Source organism: Bombina bombina, chromosome 1 (assembly GCF_027579735.1).
Source record: "Bombina bombina isolate aBomBom1 chromosome 1, aBomBom1.pri, whole genome shotgun sequence".
Lineage (NCBI taxonomy): Eukaryota > Metazoa > Chordata > Amphibia > Anura > Bombinatoridae > Bombina > Bombina bombina.
The window spans coordinates 1,138,270,626-1,138,290,810 of record NC_069499.1 but is presented as its reverse complement, the minus strand read 5'-3'; the positions used below and the strand labels follow the sequence as shown (position 1 = coordinate 1,138,290,810).

The 20,185-nt window shown below is 38.9% G+C and overlaps 1 protein-coding gene across 1 annotated transcript in view; it reads left to right on the top strand.

Moving 5' to 3' along the window:
• Nucleotides 1-20,185, top strand: part of DHX58 (DExH-box helicase 58) — a 140,071-nt gene that overhangs the window by 101,805 nt on the left and 18,081 nt on the right. The gene's annotated exons all lie outside the window — the stretch shown is intronic.

The window sequence follows — 20,185 nt, the reverse complement described above, 5'->3', positions numbered from 1 at the left end:
CCCAACCGACATCGCCGGCACCTACATAATGTTATTAACCCCTAATCTGCCGCCCCCGATATCGCGTCACCTAAATAAAACTATTAACCCCTAATCTGCCGCTCCCGATATCGCCGCCACTGTACTAAAGTTATTAACCCCTATTCCCCTGCACCCAAACATCGCCCACATTATAATAAATCTATTAACCCCTATTCCACCGTTCCCTGACATCACTACCACTAAATAAAGTTATTAACCCCTAAACCTCTGGCCTCCCACATCACTACCACTAAATAAACCTATTAACTTCTAAACCGCCAGCACCCCACATCACAACAACCTAAATTAAACTATATTAACACCTAACCCTAACGTAGCCCTAACCCTAACCCTAACTTAACCCTAACACCCCCTAACTTTAACATAATTAAAATACAGCTAAATTAAACTTATAATTATTAACTAAATATTTCCTATTTAAAACTAAATGTTAGGTTTTATTTCACAGGTAAGTTTGTATTTATTTTAACTAGGTAGACTAGTTAGTAAATATTTATTAACTATTTAAAGTGAAGGTAAACTTTGATGAATGAAAACGTTTTTTTAAAAATACTATTAAAAACAGGGGCACTTTCATTCATCAAAGTTTACAAAGCAGCCATTTTGATTAAAAACTTACCTTTTTTTACTTTTCACAGCCAGAGCAGCTTCCCCCTTCTGGAAATCCTCTCTTCACATGTCAGCAATGACTAATCCGGCTTCCTCCAATCACAGCATGGCCTCAGGCAATAACTACCGTGGGGGGAAAGCCATGATTGCAGGAAGCCGCATTAGTCCTTGCTGACGTGTGAAGAGAGGATTTCCAGGAGGGGGAAGCTGCTCTGGCTGTGAAAAGAAAAAAAGGTAAGTTTTTAATCAAAACGGCTGCTTTGTAAACTTTAATGAATGAAAGTGCCCCTGTTTTTAATAGTATTTTAAAAAAAAACAGGCTTTCATTCATCAAAGTTTACCTTCCCTTTAATAACTACCTAGCTAAAATAAATACAAACTTACCTGTGAAATAAAACCTAAGCTACCTTATACTAAAACCTACCATTACAACCCCCCCCACTAAAATTACTAAAAATAAAAAAAGCTACTATTACAAAACAAAATTATATAAAACAATAAAAATTATTCCTATTCTAATACCCTTTAAAAAAGAAAAAACCCACCCTAAAATAAAAAAAGCCCAATCTGGAATAAACTACCAAGGGGCCTTAAAAGGGCCTTTTGTGGGCCCTTAAACGGGCATTGGCCTAAAGTTAACAGCTCTTTTGCTACAAAACAAAAAAAACACCCCCTAACAGTATACAAACCCCCACCGCCCAAACCCACAAAATAAAAATAAAGTAAAACATTATCTACCCATTGCCCTGAAAGGGCATTTGTATGGGCATTGCGCTTAAAAGGGCATTTAGCTCTTTTTCCTGCCCTTAAAAGGGCATTCACCTCTTTTTTGAAATGCCCAAGCCCTAATCTAAAAATAAAAACCCACCCCAAAACGAAAAAAAAATACATTACACAAAATAACAAACAAATTATCAAAAATAATAAAAATTATTCCTATTCTAATACCTATTTAAAAAAAAAAAAAACACCCCAAAATAAAAAACCTCATCTGGAATAAACTACCAATAGTCCTTAAAAGGGCCTTTTGTAAGGCATTGCCATAAAGTTCACAGCTCTTTTGCTACAAAACAAACACCCCCACCCCCAAACCCACAAAATAAAAATAAAGTAAATCCTAATCTTCCCGGGGGCGTGTCTAGGCAGCGCCCATTGTAGGTCGCAATATCTGTAGCTCTGAGTATGATCTCTTTAACCTGCCGGTTACAGAGCCCATCCTGCAAACTATTTAAAAATTACCCTCAGATTTACACGGCTCATGGAATACTGAGTTGATTGATATAAAGCTTACGGGATTTATGATTACTAGATCCAGATCTGGACCGCTGAGACCATCCACTCTAACGTATAACCTTCACTATGCCGATTCCATAGAGAGCAAATGGAGGATGTTACTAGATGGGAAGTAGAACTGCACCGGCTCATAAGGGATCATTTCCTAAAACTAGAGAGAGAGACCTCTGTGACATCATCTTTAATGAGCGGCCTCAGATACACCAGACATCACTTGATGGCACTCTAGGAGAACATAACTGCAACCTTGGTCTTGGCTCGACCGGGAGGGCATGGTGGGGAGCTGCCGCCATGGCTACAGTACAGACCTTAGTAAATCTAGAAGATAATCAGACTTTGACTAACAGTGCTCCTACATTGGTAGACCCCGAGACTCCCAGAAATCTAATCAACAACACGGAGCTGCTGTCTTCGACTCAAACTACACTTGCTCCAAGACCGCATGAGGAAGCTACTGCAGAGGGGGAATTAGTATGTCCCTTCTCAAAGAATTATCTACCTGCTTTGCGACCCCAGATGGAGAGATTTGTGACCCGACATCATGCGGGAATGGAATGCTTCTGAGGCAGAAACGGAGGCAGGGTTTATACCTGATGCGTCTAAGGAGAATGTTGTCCATCACTGCCCCAGAGGTGCAGATACGGCGGCTGCCAAAAAACGGATCACCGCTATCGCTATATTATTGGAGGTGTCACGCTTGAGAGGTGAGATTACACTAACTTATCCATTCCAGACCATAGCACTGTATGTGGATGGGACAAGAGGAGAAATTTGTTTCAGTCTTGTATATTGGCTGTACATAAGATCTGACTGCTTCCTGGATCCTGGACATTTAGACAGTCACTCACCTAATCCAGGACTTAATGCCCCTATAAGAGCCTCTCATAATGAACCAGTGGGAGTAGGTTGAGAGAACGATGCCCATGATGAAACACTACCCACACCGTGTTTGACCCCTCTCGGCTCCCCCTGCATATAGTAGGACAGCACAACTCATGAAAACGTTATGGTCTGAAAATTAAGATTTATGGACTGCATACAATTTAGGGAAAATCATGGCGCTTCAACATCAGTTACCGTGTAAATGTTACTACGCCACTCCAACCCCACGATCTGTGATAGCTGAACTACTAAGTCTTGATGACGGCCTTCAGGCTTGAAACTTGGGGTCTATGGACACCACTTACATTCAGGATATCCTTTGTAGTCTTTCATAAATAGTTCAACCAAATGTTCTCTTCCCTTGTTATTAGATTTATTCTCTATATTTTACTGAGTATAGACTTTTACAGGAGTTTTTATTGATTCATATCAAGTTCACTGTTCTGGAACTCTAATCCCGAGCATAAGACACTTTATTGCTTTGTGGTGATCTTGATCAAACAGCCTGCTATGTTATTTATTTCTCTGTTTATACATAAAAGTTGCATGATATGTAGCTGTCTATATACTGTTTACATTTACCCCCCTTACCATGTCCCTAGGTTACTATATCTCACCCCTATAGAGGTCCAAATATCAGATAAGTTATGTGAATGATCTCCTGTTTAAAAGTGTATTAGTAACATAGTAACATAGTATATAATGTTGAAAAAATACTGAAGTCCATCGAGTTCAACCTAAATAGTATATGAGAAGAGCTGACAAATACCTCTGTTAAGTTCCCTTTTCCCCTTCTTCTAGATCTGCATGCTATTATAATTAGCACTTATTATATTTGTGGTTACCTACGTTTTATTAGCAGAGGCAATTTAGTTATCTCTATAGCTTATATTAAAATATAGCGACAGTTACTGACTTTTTCTAATCATACTTAATTTGGCTTATTAGAACTGAGACAGACCCAGTATATTAGCCAGATTACAGAGACTGCCCTCTTAAAGTGAATGTCAATTTTGATGGTAAAGTGCCCGGTTTTTAAAAATTCAATTAAAAACAGGGGCACTTTAATTCATCAAAATTTACATTTCACTCCTGTTGAGAAAAAACGACTTACCTTTTAATCTTGACAGCAGCTCCAACTTCCTCCGGTCGTTGCAAGACATTTATGACGTCAGAAATGATGGATAGGTCATCCTCCAATCACGGCTTCCCCCCCCCGGGGGAATCAGTGTCTGATTCAACGCCGTGATTGGAGGAAGCCAGATTGCTCATTTTAGACACAGGAAGAGGCTTTGCGACGGGTAGAGGAAGCTGGAGCGGCTTTCAAGTTTAAAAGGTATGTTTTTTTTTTCTCAACAGGAGTAAAATGTAAATTTTGATGTATTAAAGTGCCCCTGTTTTTAATCAAATTTTTAAAAACGTTAGCACTTTAGCATAAAAATTGACATTCACTTTAATCCCTTCTGGCTGTGCTGTCAGCGGCCGAGACAGCATGGCACTTTTTACTGCCTCTACCTAAGGGACATATAATCAATACTCTATACCCCTATATACTAAACCATGCCTCTACGTCCTCATCGGCTATGTTTTCAGTTTATATTACCTCTCTAAGGCTAAGATCCAACCTTCAGACCGGGTCCACAAGGGGTCCTCTTAGCATATCTCCCAATTAATTTATTTAAGGCTCCTGTAACACCAGAGTGGATGGTGGATATTTAAAAATTCATTACACTAGAGGTTTGAGAAGTTTACACTTTGTGCTTCTATAGTCCCACTTCCCCCATTTTACCCCATTTAGCCATTTCTCTAGATTAGGTGTCCCTTAAGTGGCCACATCCTAGTATCAGGGGTGTAGATTTGCAATTTATGGCCTAGATTTGGAGTTTGGCGTTAGCCGTGAAAACCAGCGTTAGAGGCTCCTAACGCTGGTTTTAGGCTACCGCCGGTATTTGGAGTCAGTGATTAAAGGGTCTAACGCTCACTTTTCAGCCGCGACTTTTCCATACCGCAGATCCCCTTACATCAATTGCGTATCCTATCTTTTCAATGGGATCTTCCTAACGCCGGTATTTAGAGTCGTTTCTGAAGTGAGCGTTAGAGCTCTAACGACAAAACTCCAGCCGCCGAAAAAAAGCAGGAGTTAAGAGCTTTCTGGGCTAACGCCGGTTCATAAAGCTCTTAACTACTGTACCCTAAAGTACACTAACACCCATAAACTACCTATGTACCCCTAAACTGAGGTCCCCCCACATCGCCGCAACTCGATTAAATTTTTTTAACCCCTAATCTGCCGACCGCCACCTACGTTATACTTATGTACCCCTAATCTGCTGCCCCTAACACCGCCGACCCCTGTATTATATTTATTAACCCCTAACCTGCCCCCCTCAACGTTGCCGCCAGCTACTTACAATAATTAACCCCTAATCTGCCGACCGCAAAGCGCCGCCACCTACGTTATCCTTATGTACCCCTAATCTGCTGCCCCTAACACCGCCGACCCCTATATTATATTTATTAACCCCTAATCTGCCCCCCTCAACGTCGCCTCCACCTGCCTACACTTATTAACCCCTAATCTGCCGAGCGGACCTGAGCGCTACTATAATAAAGTTATTAACCCCTAATCCGCCTCACTAACCCTATCATAAATAGTATTAACCCCTAATCTGCCCTCCCTAACATCGCCGACACCTAACTTCAATTATTAACCCCTAATCTGACGACCGGAGCTCACCGCTACTATAATAAATGGATTAACCCCTAAAGCTAAGTCTAACCCTAACACTAACACCCCCCTAAGTTAAATATAATTTAAATCTAACGAAATTAATTAACTCTTATTAAATAAATTATTCCTATTTAAAGCTAAATACTTACCTGTAAAATACATCCTAATATAGCTACAATATAAATTATAATTACATTGTAGCTATTTTAGGATTAATATTTATTTTACAGGCAACTTTGTAATTATTTTAACCAGGTACAATAGCTATTAAATAGTTAAGAACTATTTAATAGTTACCTAGTTAAAATAATTACAAAATTACCTGTAAAATAAGTCCTAACCTAAGTTATAATTAAACCTAACACTATACTATCAATAAATTAATTAAATAAAATACCTACAATTACCTACAATAAAACCTAACACTACACTATCAATAAATAAATTAAATACAATTCCTACAAATAACTACAATTACATAAACTACCTAAAGTACAAAAAATAAAAAAGAACTAAGTTACAAAAAATAAAAAAATATTTACAAACATAAGAAAAATATTACAACAATTTTAAACTAATTACACCTACTCTAAGCCCCCTAATAAAATAACAAAGACCCCCAAAATAAAAAAATGCCCTACCCTATTCTAAATTAATAGAGTTAAAAGCTCTTTTACCTTACCAGCCCTGAACAGGGCCCTTTGCGGGGCATGCCCCAAGAAAATCAGCTCTTTTGCCTGTAAAAAAAAACATACAATACCCCCCCCCAACATTACAACCCACCACCCACATACCCCTAATCTAACCCAAACCCCCCTTAAATAAACCTAACACTAAGCCCCTGAAGATCTTCCTACCTTGTCTTCACCTCAACAGGTATCACCGATCCGTCCTGGCATCCGGTGCTGAAGAGGTCCAGAAGAGGCTCCAAAGTCTTCCTCCTATCCGGCAAGAAGAGGACATCCGGACCGGCAAACATCTTCATCCAAGCGGCATCTTCGATCTTCTTCCATCCGGTGCGGAGCGGGTCCATGTTGAAGCAGCCGACGCGGATCCATCCTCTTCTTCCGGCGTCTCCCGACGCATGACGGTTCCTTTAAGGGACGTCATCCAAGATGGCGTCCCTCGAATTCCGATTGGCTGATAGGATTCTATCAGCCAATCGGAATTAAGGTAGGAATATTCTGATTGGCTGATGGAATCAGCCAATCAGAATCAAGTTCAATCCGATTGGCTGATCCAATCAGCCAATCAGATTGAGCTCGCATTCTATTGGCTGTTCCGATCAGCCAATAGAATGCGAGCTCAATCTGATTGGCTGATTGGATCAGCCAATCGGATTGAACTTGATTCTGATTGGCTGATTCCATCAGCCAATCAGAATATTCCTACCTTAATTCCGATTGGTTGATAGAATCCTATCAGCCAATCGGAATTTGAGGGACGCCATCTTGGATGACGTCCCTTAAAGGAACCGTCATTCGTCGGGAGACGCCGGAAGAAGAGGATGGATCCGCGTCGGCTGCTTCAACATGGACCCGCTCCGCACCGGATGGAAGAAGATCGAAGATGCCGCTTGGATGAAGATGTTTGCCGGTCCGGATGTCCTCTTCTTGCCGGATAGGAGGAAGACTTTGGAGCCTCTTCTGGACCTCTTCAGCACCGGATGCCAGGACGGATCGGTGATACCTGTTGAGGTGAAGACAAGGTAGGAAGATCTTCAGGGGCTTAGTGTTAGGTTTATTTAAGGGGGGTTTGGGTTAGATTAGGGGTATGTGGGTGGTGGGTTGTAATGTTGGGGGGGGGTATTGTATGTTTTTTTTTTACAGGCAAAAGAGCTGATTTTCTTGGGACATGCCCCGCAAAGGGCCCTGTTCAGGGCTGGTAAGGTAAAAGAGCTTTTAACTCTATTAATTTAGAATAGGGTAGGGCATTTTTTTATTTTGGGGGTCTTTGTTATTTTATTAGGGGGCTTAGAGTAGGTGTAATTAGTTTAAAATTGTTGTAATATTTTTCTTATGTTTGTAAATATTTTTTTATTTTTTGTAACTTAGTTCTTTTTTATTTTTTGTACTTTAGGTAGTTTATGTAATTGTAGTTATTTGTAGGAATTGTATTTAATTTATTTATTGATAGTGTAGTGTTAGGTTTTATTGTAGGTAATTGTAGGTATTTTATTTAATTAATTTATTGATAGTATAGTGTTAGGTTTAATTATAACTTAGGTTAGGACTTATTTTACAGGTAATTTTGTAATTATTTTAACTAGGTAACTATAAAATAGTTCTTAACTATTTAATAGCTATTGTACCTGTTTAAAATAATTACAAAGTTGCCTGTAAAATAAATATTAATCCTAAAATAGCTACAATGTAATTATAATTTATATTGTAGCTATATTAGAATGTATTTTACAGGTAAGTATTTAGCTTTAAATAGGAATAATTTATTTAATAAGAGTTAATTAATTTCGTTAGATGTAAATTATATTTAACTTAGGGGGGTGTTAGTGTTAGGGTTAGACTTAGCTTTAGGGGTTAATCCATTTATTATAGTAGCGGTGAGCTCCGGTCGTCAGATTAGGGGTTAATAATTGAAGTTAGGTGTCGGCGATGTTAGGGAGGGCAGATTAGGGGTTAATACTATTTATGATAGGGTTAGTGAGGCGGATTAGGGGTTAATAACTTTATTATAGTAGCGCTCAGGTCCGCTCGGCAGATTAGGGGTTAATAAGTGTAGGCAAGTCATCAGGGGAATATCTTATATTAAGAAAAAATAGGTTCACTATATGGGATCCAAGAGTGGTTCCCTCCTGTTTCATGTTACCTGCTAAAGCTTTATATATTCTACAGAGAGGTCCAAGAGTGGCCTCATGAGCCATTTAGTGGCTCACACTAAATTCATTTGCCATATAATTATGTATTGTACATCTGTCCTGACTTTTTTCTTTCTGGCTATATACTTTGAAATAATTTGGACGATTGTCTATTGTTTATTGGCATTTATCTGTTGTATGCCTTTAAATGAACCCTAATAAAAATTATTAAAAAAAGAAAGAAAAGAGCTAATTTTCCTGCCCTTAAAAGGGCATTCACCTTTTTTTATAATCCACTTTATTTTTTTATTTTTTTTAAATAGTTGTTTTTATTAAGGTTTTTCCATTTACAGAGTGACAATGCAGGTTTCAACATTCACCGGTACATGTAGGTTTAAATTGATTTGACCATTTCATGGGTGTAACAGTCCAGAAATACATAGTTGCCTGTGTTAGACAATCAAACCTTGAACAATTTTAACAATTTGAAGGTGGAATGGAGTAACAACACACCATCACAGAACAAAAGCCTTGGTAAAGTCTATGTTGCTGTGCCTTTGCAACTTTTTACTATGTATATCCAATAAAGTGGACGTTTTAATTACACTATCATCTGTTTTCCTGATTCGTCATACGTTTTTCATCAATCCTGGTTGCTGTACTTCTTGTGGATTCTTTTATGAAATGCCCAAGCCTTAATCTAAACATAAAACCCCACCCCAAAGCGAAAACAAAATACATTACACAAAATAACAAATTATCAAAAATAATAAAAATGATTCCTATTCTAATACCCATTTAAAAAAACAAAAACTCCCGACCAAAATAAAAAAACCTAATCTAGAATAAACTAGGAATAGACCTTAAACGGGCCTTTTGAAGGGCATTGCCCTAAGATAAACAGCTCTTTTACCTGGAAATAAAATACAAAGACCCACTAACATTACAAACCCCCACCCCCCAAACCCACAAAATAAAAAAACTATCTTAAAAAACCTAATCTACCCATTGCCCTGAAAAGGGCATTTGTATGGGCATTTAGCTCTTTTGCTTTGCCCTGAAAAGGGCATGCAGCTCTTTTACGAAAGCCCAAACCCTAAACCAAAAAAAAAAACACCCAAAAAAACCTTTAAAAAAAACTATCACTAACCCCCGAAGATCCACTCACAGTTTTTGAAGTCCCACTTGAACGATCTTCATCAAACAGCCAATAGGATGAGAGCTTCTGAAATTCCATTGGCTGTTCAAATCAGCCAATAGAATTTCATTAGCTCTCATCCTATTGGCTGATTTGAACAGCCAATAGGATTTCAGTAGCTCTCATCCTATTGGCTGATTTGAATTTCCAAAATCAAATCAGCCAATAGGAATGCAAGCGGCGACCGTATGAAGGGGATACTCTGTGCCGGATGTCTTCAGGATGGTACATGCAAACAGGTGTATAATATGTATTAATACTTTCCCCTTCTGGTGAACCGCAGCCGTCCCACAGTCTCTCCCAAGGTCTGTGTGAATAGATCAGGTGTGCTAGCTGGAGGCGCTGGTTCAGCTTGTATCAGTCGTTGGTATCTTCCTTTCCTTCCTCGGTTGTATAACTCTAGGTGCTGTAAAATATCTCTAGTGGTGCTGAAATATCAGACAATACACCATACAAAGGTGAATATCTACTCACAGTGTATATTGCAGGTTACCGGCTCCTTCCCAATATGAAAAGACAATATCACAGATTTATTTGGAGCCAAATAAAGACAAACTTTTTTACTGAATCTGTGCTATGGAAGTCCCATGAAAAAACGTCATTTTGACGTGTGCGTGACTGACGTTGTGTTACAGTCTAAAAGACTTGCGGCACAGCTATACCAACAAGACTCGTAATGGCTGCGGTGCTGTTTTAATAGCACAGCGATGACAAATCCGGCTTCCTTCAATAATTGCATACCCTCTTTAGCGTCCATCTTGTGGGGCAATGCAACAAGTGGAGGAAGCCAGATTCATCATTGATCTGCCAACTACAGCAGTAGCAGCGGGCAGAGGATCGCCGGTCTGTTTTCCATAAAGAAAAGGTAAGAATTTTAAAAAGAAGTTTCAATGTAAAATTGAATGAATGAAAGTGCCCCTGTTTTAAAGAGTATTTTTAGATATCGTGAACTTATCCCTTAAACTTTACACTTTTTTCACTTTAAGAATAATTTGACAGTGTAGTGCATATCAATAGCGCACAAATCTACTGTATAACCATAATGCCCCATCTCAAATGGATAAAATAATGTTTTTCTTTTATAAAACATATACGATTGATTTCACAGCCTCTAAATATATTTGTTTTTGTCATCACATCACAGTACTATACTTTCAAAATGGCATCTGTTACTTAACCACATATTTCATCCATCTTGATATTTTTAATAACTCATACAATGGATCTTCAGGGTGAACCAATTCCCTTGCAGCATAAAGCCATGATGTGCTTATGGATAAAAATCTTGTCTAAATTAAAATTACACTAATGCAAACATAAAATACATAAAGGTATTGCATGAAGTCATTTGCACAGCAGTTTTCATAATGTTGTGATTGAGATTTTTGTATTCTTGCTTTTCTATTGGTTCTCTTTTGCTAAAGATATTACATATGACTGGGCAGTTATACGTTACCAGAACTTTTTTCCTTTGGTTAAAATTTCCAGCGTTAATGTTATTATTGCTCGAGTAAAAGGGGTAGCCAGGATTTTGTAATACGATCGTAAGTTTCCACTTTGCGCTCATCATAAAAAATATAGGAAGCTCTGGCTAGATCAAAGACCTAGAATGGCTAAACACCTAACATACAGACCTAAGGTAAAAGGCAGACTGGGAATCCCTAGCCTTCTTCTCTATTGCCAAGCCTCGCACCTGGTCCGAATCTAGAACTGGCAAATAGGTAGGGAACAGAAAAAATGGGTTATATTAGAAGAGGATATAGCAAAGATGGACAACCTGGGTAGTATGTGCGGACTTAGTTATAAAAACGGACGTTCCCTCATTCATAACAACAACTTAATCCTGGACACAAAATTTGGGATAATATAATACGTAGATATACTACATTATCTTCAGTGCCATCACCCTTAACACCAATCTTAAATAACCCAGACCTCCCATTCAACAAATCCCCTGCTCATACGAACACCAGCAACTTCATGAATAATATCCCAATCTTCAGCATTCTATACTCAGGATTACTAAAACCCATGATAGTACTTAAAACTGACCTAGGCTTCCCCTTCACACACTGGCTATCATATTTCCAAATACAGAACTACATCCACACGCACAAGCTAAAAAACAATTTAACAAAACCACTGAAGACATTTGAACATGTTTGTTACACAGGAACACTATCAAGACATCTATTGTCATTATTTTATAAGCTAATAGCAAACGCAGACACCATACCTAATCTCCCTCACACCAAAAGAAAAACAACAAATACTTACAACAACTGCAAAAAGCTCTATATCAGTAAGCACATTAGAAAATAATATCAAGCTGCTATCCCGCTGGTACCTCACACCCCAAAGACTACACCAAATATATTTAGCAGCTTCAGACAAGTGCTGGAGAAACTGTAGACATTAAGGCACTCTTCTACACTCTTCTACACATATGGTGGGATTGCCAGATCATACATCCATACTGGAACACTATGGGGCCTATCTATCAAGCTCCTGCAGGCTCGCCAGGAAAAGCAGTTATGAAACAGTGGTCAAAATGACTGCTGCTCCATAACCTGTCCGCCTGCCAGGGCCGCAATCAGGGGGTGACAGGGGTGACTCCTGTCAGGGGCCCAAGGGGGCCCCATGAGGCAAGAACTAAAAAAAAAAATTATTATTTTTTTTTTTTTTAAATTTTTGGCAGCCACCAGTGGGTACTACAGCAGAGTTCGAAATGAGCATGTGAAATGTTATTACAAGGAGTAAAGTATTAGCATTTGAGAGGATTTCTGAGTGTGCACTAAACCACTATGCAGTGTGAGACAGACTTGGCACTTTGTACAGTGTGTGCCTGAGTCAGTCGGCTGATCACTTTCATTTGCAGATGAGGTAGGACTTACTTAGCAAATGTTTTTATTTCTTTTTGCAATTTCGGATTGTAACTTCAGTGTGGTAGTAGTTGTATGGTGGGGCCAGGGGTCCATAAAAACACTTTTTTTTTAGCAGCAGTGTATTTATGATTATTTGACAATGCTGTAGAAATTCTATATTTAAAACATCTGCATAACATGTTATACTCTCAGACTAAGATTGCTCAGTGTTTGAAATGAGACAGGTTAACTTAAAACTATTTAGTTTACACTACAGCTGACTTAATTTTGAAATACATACCAACAAGCTTAAATCCTGCATTTAACCAGATCTAATGGTATGAGTACCACAGCTTATGGTTCCACCAAGACCATATAGAGTACAGCATTTTCAAAATCCACAAGTACAGCTGACAGATGGGAACATTTGTATACTATATTTGAAGTGGTGCTCTTGGTTGGCGAAAATGGGGAAAAAGCAAACAAACAAACATATGTCAACCTTTTAAAAGTACTTTTCTTCATCTAGCCATCTACCCAGATCATTAATGTACAATTTTGAATTCACAGAATTATTTTTGTTTGCACATTTACAAATATGATTCTTTAAAAAGTGATCTCTTAATTTCTGCAATTGTTTTTTTATCATGCATGTCACACACTGTTGATTTAGGGGACGCAAGGTGCATAAATGTTTCCTCCTGTGAGTGTTTCTGTGGGTGTCTGTATTTATGTCTTTGTGCTTTTGTTTGTGTCTCTATGAGTGTGTATGTATTTTTTTTTCTGTGGGTCTCTCTGTGAGGGTGGGTGTGTATGTCTTTGTGCATTTTCTGTGGATGTCTGTGAAGGTGTGTGCATATGTCTTTGAGCTTTTTCTATGGGTGTCTCTGTGAGGGTGTGTGTATGTTTGTCTTTGTGTATTTTCTCTGGATGCCTCTGTGAGCGTGGGTGTGTATGTCTGTGTTTTCTGTAGATGTCTCTGTGAGGGTGTGTGTTTTCTGTGAGTGTCTCTGTGAGGGTGTGTGTATGTCTTTGTGTGTTTTCTGTGGATGTCTCAGTGAGGGTGTGTGTATGTATGTCTTTCTGTGTTTTATGTGGTTGTCTCTCTGTGTGTGTATGTTTTTGTATGTTTTCTGTGGGTGTCTCTCTCTGTGTGTGTGTGTATGTCTTTGTGTGTTTTCTGAGGCTGTCTCTGTTGGTGTTTCCTTGGGTGTATGTGCAAGTTTGAGTGTGTGTGTGTCCATTGTCTGTTCCTTTTTAGGACATTTTGACCTTACTACTGATTATTCACATCTTTCTACAGACTTTGAGACTAACGAGACCTTTCCGGAAATCACCAATCCACCATTTAACCTTTAAATTATTGTTTAGGCAGTTCAGGGCCGTTCCTTTCAGCCACTGCATGCTGTTGGCATCATTTAGTTGGCATCTTCCTTTACAAAAAGATAATCAGAACTCCATATTTTGTTTTCTAAATCTCCTTTTTTACAAAACTGTAGTTTACCTCATTACTTGTCTGGTCAATGTAAACAAGTGCTGGGTGTCTGTGTCTGAGTCTTTTTCTTTGCGTGTCTGTTAGAATGTCTATAAGTGAATCCTTATGTGTGATTGTGTGTGTTTCAGTGTATGAATGTGTCTGTGTGTGTGTATGTTACTACCTTTACAACATTTCCGAGTTTAAATAGACACTTAAGAATAAAGTGCATATAAGTTTTAGTCACTTGGTCAAAAATTGCACATGTCAAAGGAGAGGGGGGGGGGGCCTGATCAATGGTGAAGTCAGGGGCCCCAAAATTTCTAGTGGCGGCCCTGCCGTCTGCTCTGAGCAGGCGGACAGACATCGCCGCAATTCAACCCGATCGAGTACGATTGGGTTGATTAACACCCCCCCTGCTGGCGGCCGATTGGCCGCAAGTCTGCAGGGGGCGGCGTTGCACCAGCAGCTCTTGTGAGCTGCTGGTGCAATGCTGAATACGGAGAGCGTATTGCTCTCCGTATTCAGCGAGGTCTGGCAGACCTGATCCGCATTGTCGGATCAGGTCCGCCAGACTTTCATAAATAGGGGCCTACACATCGAATACTAGAAAAACTACTAAACTGCTTCATCCCCAAACCCTGCTGACCCGCTTACTAAATGGCAGTATTAAGTTACCTTGTCATTTTCATAGAACATTATTTAAAATATTAGTCAATATACAGCTAAGAAAATAATTCCCAGATACAAGAAAAAATTACAACCTCCAAATCCAAAAGAAGGGCTCAATCTAGTAACTCACACCTTGAAACTAGAACAAATGGTATACACATATAAAGGGGAAAAGGACTTTTTTGCCCAAGTTGAGTTCTACTGGGATGAGAAACAGGCGCACAAACTATGCACCTAAATTTGACAGCCCACACTTTATAGCACACTCACCTTTGAAACCTCCAAATGGATACAAGTCATAGGATCCGTTCGTCGCAAGCCTTATATCTCAGGTAGGGGGCAATAAGGCTTATGCTTGGCTTAAATTAGCCTTATGATGTGTAACTCTCACATGACCTTTACAAACTTACTATGTAAGAGCATTCTGTGAAGTATTATCTAAGTAAGATATGCCGGAATACATGAAGAACACCCTGTTAAATGACTCGCTAATGCACAACATTAATCTACAAGACTTGACTCTTTACTCAAATTTTGTACCAAATGTTATTTTCTTTATTTTTATTATTCTTAATATTGCTACAATATTGTTGTACTTTTACATTCTATTTTTGAAAAATTTAATAAAAACTAATAAACTTTAAAAAAAAGTATAGGGAGTGTTGGTTATCTCATGCTTGTGCAAGGATTGCACTTCCTTTTTAATTGAGGCCTGCGAAGGTGTTAGGTAGCTAACGTATAGTGGTGCTCCTGAGCCTACTTAGGTTTACTTTTCAACAAAGGATACAAATAGAACAAAGTAAGTTTGATAATTGAAGTAGATTGAAAAATGTCTTACAGTATATCATCTGTCTGAACCATGAACGTTTTATTTTTACTTTCATGTAAAAAAAAACAAACCTGTATAACAGTCATTAATATTAAATCAATTAACATTGATGTATTAGTTTTGCAATGCATGCATATTTTTTTACTTTTGTGAAAGTCTGTGAAAATACCTAGTAAAAATTTCTGTGAAATGTCTGTTTCTTAGTTTTGTCTAGAATTTCCCATAAAATCTTATATGTAATATGAGTGATTTTATTAATTTGTATAGCATCCTCTTTGTTGGACTAGAATGGGTTAGAAAAAAAAGCATAAAATTGCTCAACCTTGCATATAATGTTTTCACGCAGAAATTCAAATGGATTGGAATGGGGGGGGGGGGTTGATTCTATTTATCTAGCATGTATTAAATTGATACTGCCAATTGCTGATTTCCAGAGATTTTACATAAAATTATATATCTCTCGAAGGGGACTTCCTGTGGGCGGCTCTAGAAGATGGCTGTGAGCTTACTCTGCTCCGAAGAAACTCTCTTCTAATCCTTATTAAAGTGCCATCATTCTATGCCATCCGCATCTCCCTTGACAGATAAGCTGTCCGAGAATCTTCAGCGGATAGAAGGAACCCAATCTCTTCTTCCTTGGAAGGCACTTTCCTAAACTAGAACACACGAGGGGCTTTGTATATACAGCACACTCAGGACTTGGAAAACTGGATACCTTCCACATTAAAAAGGAACTGAAAACCCAAGACATGGTTACTTCCCTAAAGAACCTATTAGTACCAGTGCTGGGAAAACTGGAATTTACGTTACAACAGTTGCAGACTGAAATTCAGCTTGGGAACACCCCTCTTCACAAGGGAGCCAATTACCTGCAGAGCGACTCTGTGGCAAAGTCTGTACGGCCCCAGAGATGCATCAGCCGGAGCGGATTGAGAGATTGCAGGGGCAGCAGATATGTTCACAACCACATGGCCCATCTGTACTGGATGTTGACCGACTGAACCTCAGCTTTGAGTCACAAAATAGAGCAGAGGAGAACACCATAGGCACAGGAGATGCAGTGTCATTTCAAAACAATATGGTAACAGGCAATATGCCCTCCCTATACGACCCTGGCACTTATTTATGCGCTCAAGAGTCACTGAAGCACACACACTACCACGAGGTACGTCAGCTACAAGGCAATGGACCATCTCAACGATCAAGATCAATGGTGGCTCCGCTAATATTCCTGGAACACATGGAGGACAATATACAATCCACCCGCAAAGCAAAGGGCATCGGCTGACTGACAATATAGATACCATTGCGGGCCAATCTAATCGTCTATGGAAGATGGCCCGTTGTGGTGCTCAAAATTTTGTATCTTCGTGCTATGTTGGGGATATCCCTGATGATAATTTCAGAGGTACATTGAAAATCCGCAGCCCCCGTATATCAAAGACTTTTTTATGGCTTTGCATTTACTTGTATTCGTAATTTGCAGTTAATGTATGCGCTTCCTCTCTCCTTTATAGAAATAAATGCGACCACTTAATTGCCACACACAAACATTGTAATACCCTAATGTCCACTCCACCACCATCCGTTTTAATGCAATAGATCATCTTGCATCATAACTTCACTCTATCCTACCCCTTTTGCTGACACAATAAAATATATCAATGTGTATGGTTGCACAAATGGTGTGGATCTGGAGCTTGCAAAAAACTGGGGCAACTATGTTCTTAGTTAGCTATAGTTTATATCTGTCGGTTCATCTATGCCTATTCCTCAGCACTTTAGTTGAGATTATCATAAGATTTTAACTCAAGGAAGGTGGAAACAATGCACAATTTAATGACACCTTGGTGGTTTACACATATTACTCTGAAGAAATCTCCGTTTTATTTTGATATATTGCCTACACCACAATTGAATAGTTTCTTGTATATGAAAAGTTTTTTTTTTTATTTAATTTTTTTCTATAGCACTATTATTCTATACCCATATCATTGATATAAATGTGCAAATACATATACCTCTTTGGTCCGCCTAGTGGTATGAATTGTCTCCCTTACCCAGCAGGTAGTATGTGTGTATATTCCTAGATTTATACAAAGCAATGTATTTCAGGATTTAGCACTAGGACTCAGGGGCGTATTACTGGATAGGCCAACACTGCACTTAGTATTCTCTGCTTTGAAAAAAAAGAAATTACTTTCAACTGGCGGCTTACCACCGAGCGTCACATGACCGGTTTTTCGCCGAGGTCATTTGATGTTTTCAACCAGACAGCTGAGCTTACACTATCTGCCCCACTATCTGCCGCACATATCTTGAGGGAGTCACGCATGTGCGCACGTGATCTCCCAGGCCAGGTGGCAACGCAACAGGGGTTAAGTCAGGTGAGACCGTGATAGTCAGGAGGAGAGGAGACTTATTCAGTGGAGCGGCGGAGCCAGTGAGGACTGAATCGGGTAGGGTCCAATCATGGACTGGTCTGGAGGACATCTTAGTTTTGTGTAGTATAGGAGAGCGCCCGTATTGCTAGTTTCACTTTAAGGCAGCACAGCAGCAGGGTCACATATCGACAGTCAGTATGTCTACAACAGTAACTCTTTGTGCAGCTGAGACTGTGTAGTTACTTCACTGTGTGCACAGCTGTCAGGCAGGCCAGTGTTGTGTCATGGGATATCATTATCATTTAACTACATGACTGTTAGACTGTGTGTTTGAGCTGCCATTCCGTTATCTCTTTTCTTTGCTCATTAACCAATATATTGTTTTTGTGAATATAAAAATAGCATAGTTACTAATGTTTATTGCAATTGCAGCACTTGTATTGTTTACACTACAGAGTCAGACTGAGATTGTACTATGAAGCAGTAGAATAAATGAAAAAAAGGGCTCAGATCAGAATATCAGTTTACAAACTATCACATCGATCTGACTAAGTATAAATAAATTGACTAATATTGGACTAAGGCACAGAGTCACTCGTCAGACTTGTCACTCAGTTATCCTCCTCCTATTTGTTCTAAAGTTGGTTTAAAAGCTGAGGAACAGCCAGTTTCCACTTTTTTTATTCGTTTAAGAAACTAATTAGCTATTTTTTATTTAATTAGGATAATTCACACTGCTTGACTTCTTGGGCTGATTATTTGTTTTTCTACTTACAAAGGTGATACAGAGATAGTGATAATATAAATATTAACTGGAATTTATTTTTTAAATAAATCGCAGTTAATGTATGCAATAATGCAAGCCACTGTTTATTGTATACACATCTGGTATTGTTTACATTAATACAAATATGAAATTGAAATCCCGGGGGGGGTTTGGGGGCAGCACAAAACCTAAATACGCCCCTGCTAGGACTACTTAGCCACTGTATGGTGGTTTAATTAAAATTTATCCTCCAGCTCTCTAAATATAGTCATAGACGTTATCCAACACACGTTTTCTTTTTATCTTTTAATAGCTATTGTACCTAGTTAAAATAAATACAAAGTTGCCTGTAAAATAGATATAAATCCTAAAAAAGCTACAATATAATTATTCGTTATATTGTAGCTATATTAGGGTTTATTTTACAGGTAAGTATTTAGTTTTAAATAGGAATACTTTAGTTAATAAGAGTTAATTTATTTCGTTAGATTAAAATTATATTTAATTTAGGGGGGTGTTAGGGTTAGACTTAGCTTTAGGGGTTAATACATTTATTAGAATAGCGTTGAGGTCCGGTCAGCAGATTAGGGGTTAATACTTGAAGTTAGGTGTCGGCGATGTTAGGGAGGGCAGATTAGGGGTTAATACTATTTATTATAGGGTTTTTGAGGCGGGAGTGAGGCGGTTTAGGGGTTAATACATTTATTAGAGTAGCGGCGAGCTCCGGTCGGCAGATTAGGGGTTAATAAGTGTAGGTAGGTAGCGGCGACATTGGGGGGGGCAGATTAGGGGTTAATAAATATTATGTAGGTGTCGGCGATGTTAGGGGCAGCAGATTAGCGGTTTATAGGGATAATGTAGGTTGGCGGCGGTGTGCGGTCGGCAGATTAGGGGTTAAAAAAATTTATTAGAGTGGCGGCGATGTGGGGGGACCTCGGTTTAGGGGTACATAGGTAGTTTATGGGTGTTAGTGTACTTTAGAGTACAGTAGTTAAGAGCTTTATAAACCGGCGTTAGCCCAGAAAGCTCTTAACTACTGATTTTTTCCTGCGGATGGAGTCTTGTTGGTAGAGGCTCTACCGCTCACTGCAGCCAAGACTCTAAATACCGGTGTTAGGAAGATCCCATTGAAAAGATAGGATACGCAATTGGCGTAAGGGGATCTGCGGTATGGAAAAGTTGCGGCTTGGAAGTGAGCGTTAGACCCTTTCATGACTGACTCTAAATTCCAGCGGGCGGTAAAAATCAGGGTTAGGAGCCCTTAACGCTGCTTTTGACGGCTAACGCCAAACTCTAAATCTAGGCGTTAATATCCGAGGGGTGCTGAAATCGCATACATGAGTGAGGCACATTTAGTTATTTATTTATAGTTATATTTTTGCAGCGCAAGTAGTAAGCATCCTGCTCTAGGTTAAACTAAGCCCTAACACAAGGGTGTGTGAATTCTATATCAAATGTGAAAAACTTGACTACTGTGATATCCCCACCTTGCTCTCTACTTAAAGCTGTTCTATAAATTAGTACAGTCACTGCTTGATTTGTTATATGTTTTATGTTATGTGTAGTGTAGTTTTTGTTGTTGTTGTTTATGTTTGTTTTAAATAGTTAAAAATATGAGAAAATCAG